Source organism: Lepisosteus platostomus, chromosome 13 (assembly GCF_059453375.1).
Source record: "Lepisosteus platostomus isolate fLepPlt1 chromosome 13, fLepPlt1.hap1, whole genome shotgun sequence".
Lineage (NCBI taxonomy): Eukaryota > Metazoa > Chordata > Actinopteri > Semionotiformes > Lepisosteidae > Lepisosteus > Lepisosteus platostomus.
In genome coordinates this window covers 14,579,910-14,599,284 of record NC_142623.1, presented here as the reverse complement: position 1 = coordinate 14,599,284, position 19,375 = coordinate 14,579,910, and the positions used below count along the sequence as shown (strand labels likewise).

At 48.1% G+C, this 19,375-nt stretch overlaps 1 protein-coding gene across 1 annotated transcript in view; it reads right to left on the bottom strand.

Annotated features, from left to right (window-relative positions):
* LOC148650032 (uncharacterized) overlaps positions 1–16,010 on the bottom strand; it is a 201,134-nt gene extending 185,124 nt beyond the window's left edge. Inside the window, exons 1-2 of the mRNA XM_088603407.1 lie at positions 15,821–16,010; positions 14,204–14,276 (exon numbers count right to left, since the gene is read on the bottom strand). The gene's annotated coding sequence lies outside the window, so the exon portion shown is untranslated. The remainder of the gene's footprint in view (positions 1–14,203; positions 14,277–15,820) is intronic.
* Positions 16,011–19,375: the final 3,365 nt, after the last annotated feature.

Genomic DNA, 19,375 nt, shown 5'->3' with positions numbered 1-19,375 from the left:
TGCTTTAAAGGCAATGGAGATCCCCTCCACCACCACCAGTGTGTAGCCCCACCTGAATGATGTGACAGCAGCCATAGTGCGACAGTACTCTCACCACACATCAGCTATCAGTGGGGAGGAGAACAGAGCGTTGAAGCCAGTTCAGAGATGGGGATTATTAGGAGGCCAGTAGGGGAGATTTCACCAGGGCACTGGGGTAACACGCCTACCCTTTTCAAAACATACCCTGGGATTTTTAATGACCACAGAGTCAGGACCTCGTCTCTATCACTTGTGTGTAGAATTAGGACCCACACAGACTGCAGGGTGAGCACCCCCTACTGATCCCTCAATACAACTTCCTGCAGCAACAGCAAGCTTTCCCAGCAGGTCCCCCATCCAGGTACTGGCCAGGCTCGCACCTGCTGAGCCTCAGTGGGCAGCCAGCTGTGAGGTACAGGCCAAGACAGCGCAGGTCCCCAGGTCTCTGGAAACTTGTTCCTGGTGCAGGTGAAGCAGAAAAACTAGCACTTGACCTCAGATCACTTGACCCCAGCAGACACGCTCTGTATTGTTAAAAACTGCTTTAAATCTGTCAGCTCAGGCCCCGCTGTTCGCTTTCTCAAGCTTGCAGCACTAGCTGGGTCTGCTGTAGTGCTGTGTGGCCCCCCTTCCCACCCTCAGCCAACCAATCCCCATAAGTATGATATATAGAGCACAGCTACAACATCTAGCAGAGCGAGGTCAACTCCTTCTGTACGGCACAGAGAACACAGGTGCGGTTTGGCTCCGAATCACAGTCTCCGCTACTCCAACGAGAAAGAGAGGACACCATTTATCATAACCGCTGTGCTCCTGCGTTTCTGACAGCTGTGAAGTCTGAAAAGGCGCAAAGAAGGCACATTTAACCATGCTCAAAAAACACACACAACACGAACTGTGAGACAGGCAGGCTTGGCAAACGTGTGACAGTATCTTATCTGTAACTTGTCATCCAATTCTCACATCTGTAAGGATAATTTTTAGAAGCATATCAGCAAAACTGATTAATAACAAGAATATTTGCTAACCCTAAAGCTGCATTCAAGGTAGAAATGCACTAAGGCTGGACAGTTACACAAAGAGGTCTAAGCATAAAAACAGACCTTTACATAATTTCAGATCAAATCTAAATAACTGTCTCATAAGAACACGCCATTCGATGCATTTAGCTCGTTTGGTAGTTAGCAGCTAACTGATCCAAGGGGAAGCTGCAGAATTTGCCCCCTCCGTTTGCAGAGCATTGTGCTCACCCTTGCTACTTGATGTGCATGGGAAAGCGATTTGGAAGCGCCTGGAATTCAGGCTGCAGATCAGAGGATGGGAAGAGGAAGTGCACCTCTGCAAGTGCTCAGGTGGGGGCTTGGAGTCTTCGCTCTACAAACCCCTCGAGCCAGAGGCAGCTCCCCAAAACAGGCCAGCCACCCCCAGCACCTCAGAACAGGCAAAGAGAACGTCTTTCAGAGTCCGGCAGCATGCATTTCCCACATAACCTCCATGACACAGTGGCTCCCTGGGTTCTGAATGCTGGAGGTGAAAAGAGATTAAGTGCTTAAAGTATTACACCCTAAAACACAACCAGTATTCAGACCCAGGGGCGATCTGGAATTACAAGAAAGAGCTCACTAAAAAAAGGGAAAATGTCTGCTACAGTAGTTTGTATTCATACACTACCAAAGGTCACCTCCACCGCTGTGCCTTTCTCCTTTCTCATCCATAGTGGACACTTATCTCAACACTTATCAGAGGTACTCAAAATACAGATGAGAAAAGCTCAATTCCAGTGTGCTTGGTAGTGGGATTCAGCCACGTAATTAGCTAACCAAGTTAATGAACAATGAAGCAAGCAATTAAAGGTTGTGCGCTTGAGCAACAAGACTGTAGAGAGAGACCGAGAGGCAATCTGCATCAGATTTTTAATGATGCAGGGTCTAAGAGCTACTAAAATGTATTGATATGTTTGTGCATGCTCAGTAGTGTGCTTGGTATTTTGTCTATGGAATAATCTCTCTCTCGTTCATGCCCCCCGTCACCCAACTAGCATTACCGCCGACCCCCATGCTCTTCGTTGTGGGTGGCTGCAGGCGTGAGTCCAAGTGCCACTTATCTGGGCAGGGCTGTCTGGTTTTTAGAGGAACCATCATGGGAGAGGAGTACAGATCTTCGTTGCCTGGCCCTTCACCTTAAACCCAATTTGCCAAGAGTAACCCTGCCAGGAGCTCAAAGCTCCCGACAACACAGTGCTCAGGCTCCCCTGACCATGAAAAGGTCCCTGTCCCAGGTGGGGATATTTCTCAGCTGGCCTAGGAAGACCTGGAGTCCTTCAGGAGGAGCTGGAGACTGTTGCTGGGGAAAGGATGTCTGATATGCTCTGCTCAGCCTAGTCCCCTAACCAGGGAGAAGCAGTTCAAGATGAGAGGAAATCAGAATAATCACCCTGCAACAAAGAGAAACCTTGCTCCTCCATGTTATATGGGCTTTAGAAAGCATTTTTCTGAACCTTACTTTCATTCACTGCTTACAAACATGGACCATAACGACTGACCCACAACTGCAGGGGAAAAACCATGTGGATAAAAAAAATCGACAGAGCTCCATACACAAAACCGATAGGAGGGTCATAATCAGGCAGCAGCAGCTGCCATTTCGAAGCAGAATCATGGCTTTCCAAAACAGGATCCAAGTTTTTGAAGCCCCTGATTGCGAAATTGGAAAAACAGAACTGAACCCCTGACGTTTCCAAGATCAGTGCTGCACAAGCATGGGGGAGTAAGAAGACCCTTTTCACTTCTACGCAAGACCTATCCTTCAAGACAAATGTGCCTACTTTGATTGGGAGAAACTCCTTGCTTAACAGTAACAGTTCTGTGCCAATGTCCAAAGTCACGGCAATAAAAACACTTCTCTTTCTCAGAACATGTGCTTTTGTGATCAAGAGGAAAAGAACAGAGTCCTTCCTCCAACAGCATTAAGATATACTTATATGATTAAGGATCCGTAGCGAAAAAATAACAGAATTTTTTTTTTAAAAACATATACTGTTCCAATCCGGACATCTGTGCAGGCACTTCTAAAGGCAGCAAGATTTCTGGGACATGACATCAGCCGTCATGGGCATCTGCAGAAAACAAGGACGTTGTGATGTTTGATGTGACTCCAGTGTCCGTGAATAATCCCAGAACTCGCTGCCAAAATCAGGCTTTTATCAAAACACTGTCGCATTGCATGGCTACGTTCACAAAATTCTTTTTGTCTCAAAGCAAAGACATTTCCTAATATGGTCCACGAGTAAGAGAATTTGACTTAAAAAAGAAATATAATATTCTAAAAGAAACAAAACATTCTTTGTGGTTTTCCTCCCTTCTACTAACAGTGACAGAATTTAGAATGGGGGTGAGCTGGATGCAGTAAATATACCATGCTCACTTCCATTGCACAGAACTGTCAGAACTTATCAGAACTGTCCTTCACAGGAATCTAATGATAACGCGACTGAAAAGATTAGAAATTAATTTCTATATTTTGCAGCACAACCTGGAATGCTCATGTTCAATGAATGAACTGACCACTAGGTCCGTCCCCATTCGCTATCTACGGAGTGTTTGAAAAGTGTGCTAGAAAAGTGCTGATTTCTGAATCAGACCTTACACATCTAATTCCAGCAAAATGAGGTCAGTAACACAATGATAACATTAGCTTACAAACTGCTGTACTGACTTGACTGATCACCACCAAAGGAAGCAGACTTCTCATAAAAACTAAATAGCATCACTCCTTCACTTCCTGGCTCTGGTGCAAGTCGGAGCATGTCTGCCCTGCGATGGATTGGCGTCCTGTCCAGGGTGTATCCTGCCTTACACACAATGCTTCCCTGGTTAGGGGCCGGCTCCCCCGCGACCCCGAGTTGGAAAAGTGGTTATTGACAGTGATGAGGTGATGGTGACGCTTTTCTTCCTTTAGTCCTCTACAGAACACACACCATCAGTGATCTGAAGTAGATCTCTGCTTACAGTCGTATTTTAAAGTTAAGCAGTTACTGTATGAGCTCCTTAGAGAAAGCAAGCGCTAACAAAATCGATTTTGGCCAGACAAAAAATGGATAAGAAGACTATCTTTAACAGCAGGTACCCTTCCAACTTTTTTGTTACATGGCCTGCAAACCACAAGGCCAGGGGCCCCCGAGCGGCACAGCGACATGCGATCACAAAATCATGCGATCATCCTCCCTCCAGGAGGAAGCAGGAACCCCAGCGCTGAGAGAGGCTAACGCAATCGACCCGACTTCCTGCTGCTCAGTCCTGACTCTGCTTCGGCCTCGTTACGATCTGGGGTTTTATTTTTGCAATTCCAGAAGCATTCAAATGAATGCAAGCTGTGATAACAGTTCCCGTCGGGAGAAATCCCAGCGGCGCTATGGGAACTCGGGACGGGGGCATGCGAACCGTCTCCGGCTGCCGAGCTTCGGAAATTCCTCCCTCGGATAGCGTGGCAGCTAGCAGCGTGCTCCGGTATCTCGGACAGCTTTCTCCCCGCTCTCTCCCTGGGCTGAAGACGGTGACAGTTAAATCCACCGCTCATCTGCGCACAACCTCCAACCCCTGTTCCCTTTGTCAACTGCCTAGGCCTCCGTTGACAATTCAGCCAGCAAAACCGCCGCCGACGGACACCAGCGCCGTGCAGGAGAGCTTTGACAAGAAAGACAAAGGATTCCCCAAGTACTCCTGCGAGACACTTTGAGAACAAAGCCATCTCAAGAGTCCGGAGTGCAGCCCTAACAGCATCCCAACATGTGCTTCTCTCCCCTGCACCCCATCAAAGAACGTCTCCAGTTAACGCTTCAAAGACAAAACAAATTAAATTACTTAGCACACAAGACTCTTAAAGACTTTTTCACAATGCCTTCTTTTAGGTCTTTCTGCACAAAATACAAAACTGAAAGAACATGTCATTTCAAAGTGCTCCTCTGCTGATCTGCTTCACATGGGGTCATCTGTGAAGCTGACACTCAGGTCAACAGGACACTCCGGATATACGCTCTTTCAACATCCCGTTCTTGCAAGCAGTCTGTACAGTCTGTACAGAGAAGCCTCTGGCAGGATGCGAGTGCCCACCCTCTAGCGCTGGAGGAAAAAGTCAAACCTGGAGGCAGCGGAGAGGAGTAACCAGGATAACGGCAGCTGTTATAGTCACTTGTTTACTGTTCCTGCAGACATCCACACAGTGTTCTGTCCTCTAATTTGCGCACCAACGACAGACGATCAGCCACCGTGAGGCGCTTGCTCGGAGGCCGCGGCCAGGCCCCGGGGCAGTGGAGACCCAGCGACGCGTCTGTGCTCGTGCCGAGCTGTGGAGCGAGCGATCCCCACCGCCTCGGCTTTGATGACGGGGCTCAGGGCAGACACCGGCCAGCTGGTCCCAAATTAAAGGCCAGTTACAGGAGAGCACAAAATATGTGGAAAGCACGTCAGGATTGTAAAGACACTTTTGCTTCCTTTGAAGCAGGATGAAAACGTGCACGAAAAAAAAAATCACAGGTCCCAGAAATAAACAAGAAGAATTTGAATTCCTTTGGCCTTTTTCTCCTCCCTCTTCACAACCCCTAATGTCTGCATTTCTTTCCTAGCTGTTAAGAGTCAATCTCAGCTGTGTCAAAGTCAGGTCCCACCACAGAGCACCATATCCCAGGGCCTTCTGGGTCTGTCCTAATTGTTTGCGCTCAGTGGCTTTCTCCAATCACTTTTTATTTAGTGGGACCCCTTCAATATTCTTCTTCTGCCCAAGGTCTTTTAAAGTGGATAGGTAAATGGATGCTATTCATACCAGCATAGTGATTAAACCAGTTATAATGGAAGGGTCAGGGAGCTCAAAGACACAGTAGCACTCGCTCTGGAAAACCCTGTTTCACGTCACTAGTGCGGATCCACACAGGACACATGGCTCCTGGCAACTGCACAGTTAAGCCTGTCAGGCAGAGCCTGGAGCAGGACTGATCTAGTTGTGTGCAAGGTCTAAAATTAGCAGCTTGCAGATAAAGGATATTGGGATGCTTGGTTCCCCAAACCTCATGTTTTCCAACTGCTTCAACCCCGTCTACCCCGTTCCAGCCACAAGAACACAACCGTTTTTGTGTCTCAACTCAGGGTACAAGTGCTCATCATGGCACAGTGCTGCTAGAGTGCCAATAAGCCTTGTCATGATCAGTCAAACCATGAAATGGGAAAAAAAAAATCAGGCTTGAAAGAAACAAAAGCAACTTGCGCACACAATAGACCATTCAGCCCAGGACAGAAGTGCACATTTGCAAGAGAGTGGAGATTAAAGATATGATTATGTTTCTCAAGGATAAAATAAAAGCATTCAGCTTTCTTTGGCTAAGGGGCTGCAATGCGGAATGTGGGCTGGCCTTACTCTCAGACCCCTTGTGAAACACAAGTAGACCATTTGTATTTGAATTGTCCTGCAGGCCGGGTTTTTGTTTTATTGTTTTTCTCTCTCTCTAAGAAATCAGAGGTGACGCACACATTGGTGTTTCATATTGTGTTCAACCTGAAATTCCAGTTCCCATGTCCTGCTGCACTGGGAAATGTCAAGCAAAGATCAGTGTTCAGTCTCCTTTGGCTCAGAGATGTTTTAAAGGCAATAATCTGGCTACAGACCCTCTCAGACAAAAGACAACAGATCCATGAACAAAGAGTATATAATGTTTTTTTTAGTTGTTTTTTAAAAAAGGCATTTTGACTGACTGCTCAAGTCTAATTCACCTCCACGATGTAGCTGGCAGTCCATTCAAGGTGGAATAAGAAAAATTAAGCTTCACATTAAGCAAAACAGTGACTATTGTAGGGTTTCCAAACTCTGGTTGTCAAGATCAGGAGCTCTAAAGGGCTGGCACATCTCTTTGAAACTACAATAGCTGAAGGCAGTGTAGAAAGGACATACTGAACCAGTGGAAACCCAACTGGATCATCTGGACTGATCTCACAGGAGCAGAGCTGTGTACAGTGTAAAGAGAAATCCAGAAACCCAGTATCAGAGCTGGGAAATCCTGCACCAGTGAATGCGCCTCCCCATCCGACCTCACCCTCCTGCACAAAAAAAAAGTCTTCCCAGACTTGGGAAGAGCCAGAGTGAAGAGTTTGCAAAATGAAGACGAAAGCAAATGAACAGCAGCCGCCGTTTGCTGGGCTGGATCTCTCACCATTTGTAATCAAAGCAATCGACCACTCACAATTCAGAGGCAGGAGGCCTCGGGCTCATCAAGGCTGTAAGTTTTCATTTATGAGATGTGCTGACATCACTCTATTTCGTAAATGCAGTCTGACAAAATTACCACCAACACCTGCGCCAAGGGCTGCTGGAGGAGACCAGAACCGGCCCCGACTCCAGGATGGATATTCAGAGAGACTCCAAACTGGCAAACTGGAGGGTAGAAGGCGACACACCAAATGGTGAAATATCAAACCCTCCTTTCCGTGTTAAAGATGGAACCGAGATTAAAAAAAGCAACACTTTTATATTAAAGCAGATGCATCCATTCCTAATCTACTGAGTATTATTAATTACCGATCACTACAGAGCGGTTTATAAGAGATCCCTGAAATAAGTACAACACGACGGGAGCCATGGAAATCCTTCAGGATCACCAACACAGGCGCAGGCACACAAAAATTAAAACCGGGGGCCCCACGCCTGGACACCCCTCAAGTCTGCTTTCATGTGCTCTCCAAGCGATGCTCCTCTGGCACCTCCAGAGCAGAGGCAGTGACCACGCGTCACACGAGTGCTGACCGCTTTCGCGATTTCCACGTCCAGGTCGTTGTTAGCCATGATTTATGCCTTGCCATGACTGGGAAAACAACACCCCAGCTCCCCCCCCGGCCCTCCCTGCCGCATTACGGGGCCTCCGGGCTGCGAACAGGAAACCCTCAGTAAAAACTGCGGGGATTTGGGATCAGAGCCGTGTCCGAGGTCAGACAGATGAACAGGCCCCCTGGGGAAGACTCCCCCCCACCCGCTCGTATTCTCATTTTCTGCAGCTCAAATGTTGTTTTTCTTAAATTAATTCTGATAAAGGCGGCATTTACCCCCTTCTCCCTCAGCAGCTTGGAATGCAGTGGAGTAAGAGGCCTTCGCCCAGGCAGTACAAGGGGCCTCAGACAGTTCCTGGAGGGCTAAGTATCTTGATTTGTCTTCTAACCCAAGATGTAAACTAAACAATTCTCCTAATTAAGACATACACAGGACTTTTTTCTTAAGGTCTTTTACCGTTAATTACTCATATCATTCAGTTCACTGACAGAACAGTTACCTGTAAAGGACCTCAAAGCTCATTCAGAAGTATTACTATTCAGCAGTTAATTCACTCAACAGATCCACCATGAAAACTGAGATCGCGGGTGGAAAGAGAAGGAAGACACCAGGCCCTCCAGGAACAGAGCCTGGAGTCAAATCAGGCCAGCAGCAACGAAGACAGCTGGACACGCTAAAGTTCCTGATTGCAATCCGTTTTATGCAAGCGTATCCAGCAAGAGTATGAGGAGCCTGGGACGAGCTTTCAGAGAGACTCGATCAACAAACTGAAGGGGATAGTAAAGTACCAAACCCTCCTTTTTGTTTTAAACATTAAACATTTTTAAATCAATCATCATTTTTATATTGCAGTACATGTATTCATTTTTCGTAATGGTTTAACAAGTCTAAATTACACATAACTTGTGACAAAATACTGAGTGCACTCTAATTTATTGCAAGTTCATTACAGGTCTTTATGACATTCATTACTGGTCTCTATGATGTAGTTGATGAGAAATCATTATGACAAAACACAACAGAAGCTTGATAATAGAATTAGGGTGTAACCAGTTAAGAGGCCAACGATGACAGGTTTTTAGTTAATATTGTGACGACAGACACTGCCAAATAAGGTTCGTCTTCAAGTAAACAAGTTCTGTGCATCACCAAACAGAAATGAAAGCTTAGCTTAGTTATCCTGGTGATATCACAGGCAGGAACACACACACACTAAAGAGCAAGAGTCCCAAGACTGAACTGTGGGGAACACCAAACTGCACAGCTCTCTATGCAGAATCGCCTCTATCTCTTGAGACATACTAAAACCAATGAGAGATCCAGGAAGCAAACCAGTCTAAAACCTTCCCAGACCAAAATGAAACAGCTGCAGATATCTCAACCAGATCTCATAAGATAAGATCACTTTATTGGCCATATACAATTTCTTGTATTAGGAACTTGTCTTTTCGCACACCACAGCTTGCTCTCCATGAGACACACAGACAGGGAGAGAGAAGCTTGGGGTCAGAGCACAGGGTCAGCCATTTATACGGTGTCCCTGGAGCAGCTCGGGTTAAGGGCCTTGCTCAGGGGCCCAACGGAGTAGGATTCCTCTGCCGGCCGCAGGATCTGAACCAGCAACCTTCCAGCCACAGGCGCAGATCCTTAGCCACAGAGCCACCGCACCTCTCATGATACAGGCTATCAAGTGCAGCAGTGAGGTCTATCTTGACAAGGCCAGTCAATACCACCCTGAGTGCTAGGAGGATATCATTATGAATCTCTACAAAGACTTTCTTACTGCTATGACCAATAAGAATCCCAGGGTAAAGTGTCTCTATCAGATCGTTTCAAAGTTAGCTGGCAACAACATATTCAAGTTATTTTCACATGAAAGGGAAGGCTGAAGTAAATTAGTTCTCAAAACCTCAGAAAAGAAAACTGCATGTCATGAGCAATCCACTCAAAAAAATACAAAAACGGGAGGAGATCAGAACTAGGTTTCTTACAAGAAAGCAATACTGAGCACGTGGAAGACAAACCTAGGTGGAGATCTGCAGCGTGCATCCGTTCTCCCGGCCGATACTGGGAGTTTCAGCGAGTTGTGGATCGTGGCCCTCAAGGAATGTATTGCACAAGCCTCTCACCGCAGTGGGGGAGGAGGGAGAGAAGGACGACATATGCCCGTGTGCAATTACAGATGTGTTCTGGTTTGGCACCACAGCGGCAGACTGACGGCTGCTCCAGCGGGAACATAAACCACCTTTCAACACCTTACGCAAATCAGGCCTTCGCCTGCGTGACGGGACGCGAGAGGACTTGTCCACTCTGCCGGCAGGATCACGCAGAAGCCCGACTCCCTCGTTCACTGCTGCGTTAAAAAAAGCAGCGTTACCGAAATTAACAATACGTAGCCAGAGATCAGTGATAACTGCAGCCTGTGTAACAGCAGGTGTATGTCAGGAGGTGGATTTGGGGGTTTAATGTTTTAATGTTTCCTCCGATGGGCTTCAGAGCGTTGGGCAAGACTAATTGGTTTCCCCTGAATCCAACACATTTAATAAGGGTTACTTTAACCCGAACAAGCAGTCAGCCTGCATGGCAAAGCAAAAGAGCACAGACGTATTTACAGTAACAAAGCAATCAACAACTTGGTTAGGCAATCTTCAACCGTTTGCCAAATACAGAACAAACAAAGGTCTACAGTGGTGACCCACCCACTAGAAGCAATGAAAAGCTGTTTGGTCATGCAGGTATCAGTGAAAAAGTGACACAGATTGAAACGTAATGATCACATCAATGGACTTCATCAAGTGCTTCAAGATAAACATGAAACGTCCTTTTCAATGAGTCACGCGCCGAGTTCATCTCGGGCCCTGTGCTGACTCGTCGGCAGCACCCTGAGTCACAGCGCTCCCGAGACGCTCCTGTCGGTCTCGGTGCCACGGACCTCCTGCAGGTGCCCAGCCGCGGCCAAGAGCTCCCGACCGCCGCAGCAGTAGCACTAATCGGGGCCAGCAGGAGCCCGCACCGCTTGCACAATCTGGCCCACACTGCCAGGTCTGAAGGCCCGAGACACACTGCAGAAGCGCCACACTTTATGGGTAGCTCACACGTTCAGTACAAATTCACCTTTAAAGGAACTCACTGAAAGACAGGCAGGTGGACTGATGCTCAAAGGTAGGCAGGAGGGTGTACATACCCCTGGGGCACAAAGTAACACAATACGTACATGCCAGATAAGGTCATGTAAGCTTATATGTAGATGTGCTAATAGGAAAAAACTCAAAACCCATTTTAGTCATTTTTTAACTCTATTAGCTTCCAAGAACCAGGGACAGTTTGATAAATGCACGAACTCCCTCTCACTCATGATGAGCATAGCAAATGCCACTCAAATGATACGACAAATCTGCAACATAAAAGAACAGTTTCCTTCTTTCCCAGCCGAGCAAAAAGAAGCGAAAGCTTCAGCCAGATCCTTCACAAACACCTTAAACCAAATCAGGATGCAACATGGCTTCTAGAAGCAGAAAAGCCGGAGAGGATCCTCTTCCCCGCCTCAATCCAACATCCTAGTGCAGCTGTAAACCCACACTTAAGAAGCGAAGCAAAGAGAAAAGTAAACACAGAGCATTAACAGGTTCACTCTAAACTGGCACTATGGGTTAGTGAATTCGTACAGAAAGCACAGCTGACAATCTCTGGATGAAATATCCAGGCTCCAAGAACAAACAACACTGTTTGTTTTGGCTGCAAAGAGCTCTGAGCAAATAGGACGAAGTGGGTTTAGACTAACAGAGCTGATGTAAACACAGAGAGCAACATCGCAATCCTCAAAGCCTGGTCAGTGTTTCCCTTTTGCGGGGCACTATCTTACAATCAAATGAGAAACCATCAAATTCAAGGGCATCGTTCCACAGAACGTGTGGACGGGGGGGAAGGGGGTGCCCCTGAAGAGAGGTCCCCCTTCCTGCTTTGCACAGTGGTGATGGCGTGTGCAGGGGTGGGGGTAGGGGGCTCAAATTGTTTCCAGGCCCCCTCCCTAACATTTTGTGCTGTATTTCAGGACATACTTGGGGCTGGGGTGCATCTGTGAGGCTAATAGAGTTTTTGCATGTGCCCCCACAATTCCCTGCAGCTTTGAAGAGGGCGCGTCCACCAACCCCCCCCCCCCCAAGTCAAACTAGATGACCCGACTACTGCACCAGTTTCCTGGGCCACTGAGGTTGAGGTTTCTTCAAGCGGACCTCTCCGGGAGAACTAAACTGACCCAGCCGGCCAGGAAAGGCTGCGCCCCGAGTGTACAATCGCAGCCGACGGGGTCACACACACGCACATTTGCCTTTGATGCCGTTTCGATTTTCTGTCTGGGCCGCGGAGCCCCCTGCTCAATCGGAGCGGAGCCTGCGCGCGCGTCACTGCTCCGAAGCCGTACCCATGCACGGCTCCAGCTTCAGCTGGCTCACATTGGCACGTCAGAGCTTTCGAGGCGGCGCCGCCCGCGGGGCACCTTGGATCAGAACAGCGGCGAGACTCTTCCCTGACCTCCCGAGCAATTTAAACCAGCAGTGAAAAAACAAACAAAACACATGACTCTGCCTCCGCCGAGTGTCTGCCTCCTGACTGCCTGTGGCTTTCCTTGCAGGCCCACGCAGTTCAACTTTCAGATGCGCTGCCCGCACACAGAAAGGATGCACATCTGGGGCATCACGCCCAGACGCAGAACGGCGCAGACTCCGACAAGCTCGACGGCATGTGGGAGCCCGGAGCCCGTGCGCCGTGCAGAGCCTTACGCAGACATCCAGCCAGACACGGCAGACGGCCGTGCTCTCTGTTCTAACGTCGGGGTGCGGGGGCGGCAGTGGCGAAGTTCATGCGAATGCGCCGCGGCTCTCCTCGCTGCAGCAGCGCTCGCCTGCATCCCGGGGCAGAGAGAGGCCGTGTTGGGACGTGCAGCGCTGCAGACAGGGCTGGGCCGCGGCAGACAGGTAGTGGCAGGTGCAGCCGTGGGTACAGGTACACTCACCTGAGCACAAGGGTGTGGGAAAGCAGCTAGCAATCAATGTTGCTGGTGTAAAAAAAAATGCCCCAGGGGCCAAGTGCTCATAACACTCTTAACCGCTGCTCGTTTTCTTTTGGACAGGCCGTTTCTCTCCCCCGCTCCCGACTTCGAGAGCCTGGCTGCTTACGCTTCAGGGCACATCCTGCACCACTGCTCTCACAGACGGCAAGCAGAGGAAATAAAACACTGATAACATTATAGCACGGGGTTCAGGGAAAGAGGACCAGCAAGCCCAATCCTGAAACGCATGAAAAACAAAACCCCTGAGAAGAAGGAGAAAGAGGATCTGCAGGAATTGGAAGCAGACGGGGGGCTGGCGTGAGGAGTGAAAGCCGAGAGAGAGAGAGGGGGGGTCGTTCGGAAAGCATGCAACGGCTCAGACAAGTGCAGAGCCATCATCTTAATCGTGTTTGATTAAGTGAAAACATCCCTTCTTTTCTGGGCTCAGTTCTGCTCGATAAATCGTGAAGGTGCTCTAATCACATTCTCAGAGAGTTGAGTTTACCGGTTTGCAAATGACCTCAGGCTCAGAGACTCAATTTCAAGTGCCTTCCATCTCCTGCAAAGGCATTCACCAGGTCATCAAGTATAATAAGCACTGTTTGTTCAACTCTGCTTATATTACAACGTGACACTGAAAACTCCCTCGCATATCTTGTAAATGATCCCATTCCTAATGCAATCCTTAAAAACAATGCATGTTCCTACAGCCAAACAGACGTCTATGGTTATAATTATCGGCACTAAGTACTGCTCCCCTTCAGCACAGCGGAGCAAGAAGCTCCAGCAATTACACCCAAACCACACGCACCCATTCAGGAATGCACCCGGCCAAGCAAAAAAGTAAGACTCTTATACCGATGCAAAATACAATAAATGGATGACTTCGGAAAAGCTGCTTTCAGGGAACGAGCACATTCCCTTACGAGGCTTATCGTCGGACATTGCCAAATTCTGAAGCCACTGGACGGCTTGACCAGACAAGACTTTCCCAGGATGCTCCAAGGCACAGCTCTTTTATTCACCCTGAGCAGCAGCCTGCTCCAGCATCGGCTCAGCGGCCCAGCACACAACAGACTAACATACGGGGCGTCGGACATTGCCGTCCAACACAGCGATGCCATCTCTGCCCACTGGCCAGCAGGCCAGGGCTGAGTGGTGCTCAGCTCCAGCCAAACCTTACGGCACGTTCCAGTCCGAAACCGCCCCCTTCATGCACCAAAAAGCCCCCAACATCAGACAGACACCACACATGACCCACAGGAAGAAAACCGAAGCCGTGCTGACTCTACCAGAGCTCACAATAACATCCCCAATATCTTAACATACCTCTTTACCAAGAGAGTGGTGGGCGTCTGCAACAACCTGCCCAGTGGCACTGCTGGAACCAACATCCTGGGATCTACAAAAATAAACGGGCTAGGTGAGACCCTCTGACCACTACATTACTGACAAGAGGCTTCTTATTTCTAACCCGTCATCCATTTTCTATCTGCTTTATCCAATCACATCCAATCGCAGGGGAGCTGGAGCCTATCCCAGCAAGCGACAGTTGCAAGGCAGGATACACCTTGGACAGGACTCTAGGTCACCACTAGGGCCAGTTTTTCCAGAAGCCAATTAACTCACCTGCAAGTCTTTTGACTGTGGGAGGAAGCCCACACGAACACAGGGAGAACATGCAAGCTCCACGCAGACAGCACCCCTGGCCCCCAGCACTGCGAGGCAGCAAAGTTAACCACTGCTCCACCATGCCACCCCTCATTTTTAACATTTCTCGGACACATAGCAGTAAGTCCACAACTGCAGCACAGCAACTTGCATATCCGCAGGAACTGCACAGGAAGAACCACAGTGGAAAATTTAGAAAAGTCTGGATAAACAAATCAAGACAAGCGCCTGATATCATAAATAAATGCATACACATTCGCCATAATACTTCAAATCCTACCTTCCACTTAAAAATTCCACAGTGTTTCAATATTAATGTTCACATTGGTACAGGTTTCATGCCACCCAGAAGCAGAAACGATTGGTACTAACAATCTCTCCTGCCAAAAAAAAAGGCAAAGCTCACAGAGACGGGACTTAATCGCTTTCTAAGTGGCCGCAATTAACGCAATGAATGATTAAACACTGAGCGCTCTATGTGGGCACCCTTTGGCCTTTGAAAGAGGTGTTTCTATTGACGCCAAAGCTGTCAGCGCAGTGTCAGGCAGAGCAGAGGGGCGGCCAAGCCAACGTGCTAAACCCTCGCGTTAAGTTCTGTTGCGTGTTTTACAGGGTGTTAATTCAGCACCTCGCCTTCACTCACACGTCCTCGGCCCTGTCGCCCCGGTCCTGACCGCCCGCCCGTGACCTGCGCCACCGCAGCCCGCCGACCGGGGGCGCTCCTGACGCCACAGCTCGACTGGAATACTTCAATTTTATTTACATTACCCTGCCGTGTTTTTATTAAAAATTGAACAAAACGAACCAAAATACATACATATATATTATCACTGTTTGGAAAGTGGCTTCTCCTTTACACATTTTATTGAAAAAACGAAGCTGCCTGTGAGGGGAATGGCGTCCCAATGAATTTTTTAAAAAAACGTCAGAGCTCAGTGAATCCCAGTGAATTTCTGAGTTTAATTTACCAGAAATTTCGCCATGGCAGAACTTTCGAAATTCAGAGCCTGCTAGAGCTATTTAACCAACACCTTTACGCAGGGTGCGACTGTGAATTATCTCTTGGCATTAGGGAGAGTTCACGCCTGGTTGGGGGGGGACGCATCACGCGGGAAGGGCCAGTCAACTAACACAAAGTGAGCATTGGACACGTACCCTCGGTAGTATTAACCAAAATCTCATTCTTATCAGGATATCAATTACACATAACTTTCTTTAGTTATTATTTAGCTAGAAACGAACCGGGCTTTGAGGATAATGAAGTTTTGTACTCACCTCTGTAAAGCACATCTTCCAAAAGTTGTGGCTTGAGGTACTGCTTCATTTTCCAATAGAACTGTTCAAATTTGGAGGGTGATATATTTTGCTGCCGCGAATACACGTGTGTAATAAACCACCAAGAAGCATAAAAATAAATTTTAATTACTGTACCGCAAGCACGACTACTTTTACATCTGTGAAAATTTAGACTTAATTACGCATGCGTAGAGACCGGCAATTTTTTTTTTCACTTGAGAGGCGGGCCGCAGGCAGATCTATCATCTGATTGGCTGCTATCTGAGTCGCCAACCAATCATCTTTGGAGCTGCTTAGGTGCCCGTTGACGGAAAATCGTAACGCAAAAGCGCGCGAAAGTTATTTTTATTTTTTTTAATCAAAAGTGGTACTTCTTGGGTACGATCGGTCATGATATGTGTACACTTTTCTATAATTAAATGTAATAAAATAATCTTTTAATCCTAACATAGCTTGTCTGAATTAGATTTATATATCAAAAATCGACATTAAATCGTATTTTTTCTTTGTGGCCACCTTAACTCTCCTCTTTGTAGTTTTAGACAAACAAAAATACAGCTTTGATTGAAACTCAAAGCATATACCAAGTGAAATTAATACCAACTCTCACATTTATGTATCTTTGCCCTTCTCCAGGTGACGTTTCTGAATCATCACATCAGAATCATGAAATTGTACACGACATTAAATTGCTCTAAATCTGGCGTCTGGTAGAACCGGGGGAGGAGGTTGTTCAAACTTTGAAAGAAGTCATCTGGCTCAAAGAAAAGGCAGGGGGATGAAAGTAAGTAAATACTGGGGATTTTACATTTTTAAAATAATTTTTTAAAAAAAGGGGTTTCACGGGCGTCCGTCCGGACAGCTGTTGCCACACAGAGTAATCTTAGGGCCTCGGCCTGCTGTAATGGGGAAACCAGCTGTCGGAGTCTTGAGGTGCGGGGCTGCAGGGCTCTCGGAGGCGGGGAGGGCATGAAAACTCGCTCTCCCCTTGTCTAGAGGGGAGGGTCTCTCCCGGTCCGCCGGCTTTAAAGAGCAATGAGGGTGATTGATGGCTCCGAGGGTTATCAACACCAGCGGAATGAGCTGTGAGACTTGAAACAATCAGGGTTAGCTGTTTCAGAGCATCGGGATCGTACTACCGCCATCTCGGCGGCTTTTGTCCCTCGCTGTCCTCCTCCCTCGCTCTCACTGAGGCGTTTAACTCATGCAGTTTTATTATTTTTTTCACAGGGGATGGAAAAAAAGCACAGGCCGTCGCATTAAAATAGCAAGGATGTCTATGCGTTGACTTCTGAGTACTTTCGTTGGAATTTATGTACCCCCAGGAGAATCAGGCCGGGCCAGTGCCTCGGGTTTGGGAAGGAGGTGGGATCGCACTGTTGAGGTCCGCCGTGTTTTTAACTGTTTGTGAGCGCTGTCAGGGAGCTGGGCCACCTCTGGTAACCTGTGTCCAAATGTGTCACAGTAAGTAACGTGCTTCAAGCCACAGACCTCTTTCAGCAAACAGTTTATTTCTATAAACTCTCACGGATTTCCTCCTGTTGCGTGGCGGTGAGTGTGTGTGTGTTGGGAACAGGTGTTGGTTGTGGGTAATGTTTAGTAATTCAGGGCAATGAGGGCAAAACTCGGTAAACACGAAAAATTCTTCTAAAGGAGTTAGACACGCATTCACACCAGGGCCAATTTTTCCCAGAAGGCAATTAACCCACCAACATGTTTTTGGACTGAGACCAGAGCACCTGAAGGAGACGCATGTGAACACCTTAGTTCCCTATACAACTTCAGGCTGTTTCCACATTCCTGTTTACATTGGGACAGAAGTCTCGTCACCCAGAAGCAGAGACCAATAGGACACGGAATATCTCCTGCTCCCCAAAAGAAGGCAGGAGATACAAACTTGACACAGACAGCACCCCCAGGTCTGGGATTGGACTGAGGGCCCCAGCATCGCGAGGCAGCATTGATGACTACTGTGCCACCTGCCCCCCCCCCCCACCCCAAAACTGACACACAACTGACCAGGCGTCAGCTGACCCTCCGTGTAACACTTTCAAAACAAAGTCCCTTCAGTGCTGAGATGCCGTTACAGGCTGGTGTGTCGCGCGAGGCCCAGCAGTGGGTTCCGCTCTCCGGCGGGATCGCTTCCTTCAGGAGGATTAGGTGCCGTGAGCCTGACCCGGCCAGCCCGCCCGGAGCACCGACACCAGAGCCTCTCAGCACCTCGTCCCCCCACTCGTGCTGCGCCCCGCCCCGCCCCGCCGGGCCGCACAGCTGTTCCCAGCGGTCTTAAGCAGATATTTCACGCGGAAACAGAACAGCGGGCCTTCCGACAGCCCCAACAGGCCCTGCGTCTGATTCAGGGACAGCGACCTAATCCCGCCAGGAAGCGACTCCGAGATCTCGGCTTGGAAACCAAAGAATGGGCCGCTTTCAGGAAGGCGGATGTCTCTGAAAACACAAACACACAAGTAGGAAAACTGTCTAATCCCAAACCTGCGGACTGCACTGCTGGGGGAGAGGTGCAAAACCCCCTTGCGTTTGTTCATTGTGCCCCGAAGTTTTTTCTGGTGATTTACAATCCAACCCTGTGTTGCGGGGGTATTATCTAAAAGCCGCAGGTCTGTTTGACAGCTGTTAAATTAACCACACCACACAAGAACACAAATGCTGCCAGAAAAGGCAGAAAACCCCACATCAGATGAAGCTCAGCACATCTCCGTTGAATTAAGTTCCACAGTATAGCGACTTTGACAGTGCGCCACCCCCAACTGTGGCGGAGCGGTGGCACTGTGGCTGAGGATTTGCGCCTGTGACTGTAAGGTTGCCAGTTCAAATCCCGTGGCCGGCAGAGGAATCCTACTCTGTTGGGCCCCTGAGCAAGGCCCTTAACCCCAACTGCTCCAGGGGCGCCGTACAATGGCAGACCCTGTGCTCTGACCCCAAGCTTCTCTCCCTGTCTGTGTCTCCATGGAGAAAAGCTGGGGTATGCAAAAAGATGAATTCCTAATGCAAGAAATTGTATAGGGCTAATAAAGAAACATTATTACATTATAAACATTCTAACATAGAATGGCTCTGACTGCTTGCTTATGTCTTACATCATTTTCCCAGGAGAAATGGAGGAATAAGTTTCCCCTCTCCAGTTCCCTAGCCTGGCCTTGTTCTTACGGAGGCTTTTCATTCCCAAAAGCCAGCTTCCTACTTCAGATGGCAAATTTCCTGCACGGAATGTGATCCTGGAAGGGCCCAACGTCAGCGCCCACTAGATGTGGAAAGGAATAGCAGGGTAATTAGAGCCGCGCTGCACAGCACTGCTGTAATTATTCCACTGCAGGCCAGTTGTATTCCTTGGGAAACTCACATTGTGAAATATCCCATTATAAACTGGCTGTGCTAATCTGTTCCAGTTGGATTTTGAAATGATCTGATTTTCGTCCAGTACTGGTTCTATTAATTGCAGGTCTGTAGCAGCTTGTTGTGGTTTATAGTCAACCCTTAGCTCGGCCAGGAGGAGTTTTTTTCCTGGGCATTTAA